Source organism: Chrysochloris asiatica, unplaced genomic scaffold, assembly GCF_000296735.1.
Source record: "Chrysochloris asiatica unplaced genomic scaffold, ChrAsi1.0 scaffold00279, whole genome shotgun sequence".
Lineage (NCBI taxonomy): Eukaryota > Metazoa > Chordata > Mammalia > Afrosoricida > Chrysochloridae > Chrysochloris > Chrysochloris asiatica.
This window is the reverse complement of record NW_006408797.1, coordinates 3,681,243-3,684,168: the sequence shown is the minus strand read 5'-3', so window position 1 is coordinate 3,684,168 and position 2,926 is coordinate 3,681,243. Positions and strand designations below refer to the sequence as shown.

The following is a 2,926-nucleotide window of genomic DNA, read 5'->3' as shown; positions in this document are numbered from 1 at the left end:
TTTTTAGCTAACCTTCTGCTTTACCAAGCTTGATGTTCTTCTCCAAGGTTTTGTCCTTTCTAATAAGATTTCTCATCTATCTCCCGCGGAGCGACTGGTAGTTTGGAACCGCTGACCTTAAGGTTCGCAGCCCGATTCGTAACCACTACGCTACCAGAGCTCCTACTCCCGTAAAGATTTACACCCTTGGAAACCCTGTACAGGGTCGCTATGGGTCGGAACCGACTCGACGGCACTTAACAACAACAACAATAAGATTTCTGAAGTATGAGAGAGTCTTTCCATCTTGGCTTCTAAGAAACATTCTGTCTGTTCTTCTTCCAACACAGATTTGTTTGTTCTTCTGGAAGTCCATGGTACTTTTATATTCTTTTCCATAGAGTAATTCAATTGCATAGATTCTTCTAATGTCTTCCTTATTCATTGTTCAACTTTCACATGCATATGATTCTATTGAAAATACCGTAGCTTGTTTCAGTCACATTTTAGTCCTCAAAACTGATAATGCTTGGTCTTTAGCATTTTAAAGATGTTTGTTTCATCAGATTTGCCAAATACATTTTATCTTTTGATTTCATGACTGCTGCTTTAATAAGTACTGGTTGTGGATCAAAGCATGTCTTCCTGGCTGGTGTGGACAAAAGGACCCAGTTTTGGGGGGAATCTGGCATCTGGTGGTGCTGCCGGGGTAACATCCTTGTGCTGCGAGTACCCTCTTGATTTCGCCCACACACGTCTAGCAGCTGATGTGGAGAAAGCTGGTGCCGAAAGACAGTTCAAAGGGCTTGGTGACTGCCTGGTTAAAGTCCCGAAGTCTGACCGGATTAAGGGTCTGTACCAAGGCTTTAATGTGTCTGTGCAAGGCATTATCATCTACCGGGCTGCCTATTTTGGTATCTATGACACTGCAAAGAGAATGTTTCCAGATCCCAAGAATACTCACATCTTTGTCAGCTGATGATAACTCAATCCGTCACGCATGTGGCTGGGTTGACTTCCTACCCATTCAACACTGTTCGTCGTCGCATGAAGATGCAGTCAGGGCACAAAGGAAATGATATCATGTACACAGGCACCCTTGACTGCTGGAGGAAGATTGCACCTGAAGAAGGAAGCAAAGCCTTTTTCAAGGGTGCATGGTCCAATGTGCTCAGAGGCATGGGTGGTGCTTTTGTGTTTGTGTTGTATGATGAAATCAAGAAGTTCTTTACTAGTTTGTTTTCCCCTGTGAATGGGCATGTTGTATTATAGAACACATCTTGAGCATTCTTGACAAACTGTTGGCTGTCAATATCCATGGCAACTATCTACTGTTGAAAATGGAAAGCAATAATATTCACCTGACCACTTTTCTTTTAAAGTCATTTCTATGATGATAATGATGATGATGACGATGGGACTCAATTATATTTTTTATTTCAGTCACTCCTAATAGAGCAAAATTTGAAGGAATAAAAAGATCTGAAACACACACACACACACTTTTTTTTTTTTTTTTTTTAATTAAGACAAATGGATGCCAAGAGGAGAGTTTTGAGAATTTATTCTTCCTGTCCTCCAGACTGCTGGCTTTTTGTTAATAAAGTTTGGATTGTATCTCTTCCAATCTCTGTGACTGTCTACAGTGATAGGCAGCAACCCTCACTTTGGTTTGACAACATTTCTGGCAACCATGAAGGGACTTCACAGACTTCCCTGGTAAGTAGTATTAGTAGCAAAATAATGTAGTCGCCTTTGTGGGTGATACTGCTTACTAGAAGGCCCGCTGGCCACTTGGACAGGTGATCCCAGTAGCACAGTAACCTAACACTCCTAGCAGCACTGACAAGAATCTTTTTCTTGGGAGTGTTTGGCCCTGCATCTCCTGTACTCACCATTGCTTTCACTTTTGAAATTGTCTTACTGTATTCTGGGAGCACACATAGGGGCACCATAGGCAGGAAGTAATTTTCTATAAGTGTCCCTTCTGTTTCTGTTTGTGTTAAGGTTAACCTCTATATCTGAAAAATGGCTGCACAGGCCTCATTCCCAAAGAAAACCCCTTTAGGGCATGTTCTGCCTGACTGGTCTATGTATGGGTACCTTTGTATGGGAAAAAAACAAAATGACCATTAGGATTAATCCTATCTAATTGGTCTGTTTATGGATATTCTCCCGTAACTGAAAAAAACAATGATGTGCTACCATTTTACAGCTTGGCCAATGTACAATCTAGAGTATGGGGAAAAAATAACCTTTGAATGGATCCTTAAATTATTATACCATCTTACAGCTTGAATTATTCAACCACTATGCCAAATTGTCTACCTATTTGTAAAATTACTTTGTTTTTGTTTTATCTTGTATGTATGTTTAAGAAACTAAAAATACCCTGGAATTCCAAGAGTATGTAGGTTATATCATTTATATGTAACATAATATAGTTATGTTGCTAAAATTAAATGTGAAAGCCATGCAGAGGAAAAATGAGTACAGATGAGTGTTAGGTGAAAAAAGTAAAATATAGAATTCTAACCTTGTCTGTATGTTACAACGAATGGTTGTTTTCATGTGAAGTGTAACTTTTGATTGTAGAATTGCATTAAATATTTAACTTTAAATGAACCGGGATTCTTTGAAGCTCTTGACTCCCTCAATAAGCATTTTTGTCTAACTTTACTGTAAGGAGTAGAAAAGAGCCTCTTCAGGCATTAGAGTAAGGCAATGCTTATGAATTCACTTGAGCAGTTGATAAACCACAAGGGGTTAAAACTAGTGGACTGTGAAAAATAATACAAGAAAGGTTACTTGCTATCATAAGTACTTTATTATTTCTCTTTTTTGATAATCTATAGAACATATATGTAAAAGGTCACCTCTATTTATAGTGTGTTGTTTCCAATGTTTCAGCTGCTCCTCTTAGTAGTGAGGAGAGGGATCAGAGGGC

At 39.1% G+C, this 2,926-nt stretch overlaps 1 pseudogene; it reads left to right on the top strand.

Annotated features, from left to right (window-relative positions):
- The first annotated feature begins 576 nt into the window (after positions 1 to 576).
- Positions 577 to 1,251, top strand: LOC102814785 (annotated as a pseudogene).
- Positions 1,252 to 2,926: the final 1,675 nt, after the last annotated feature.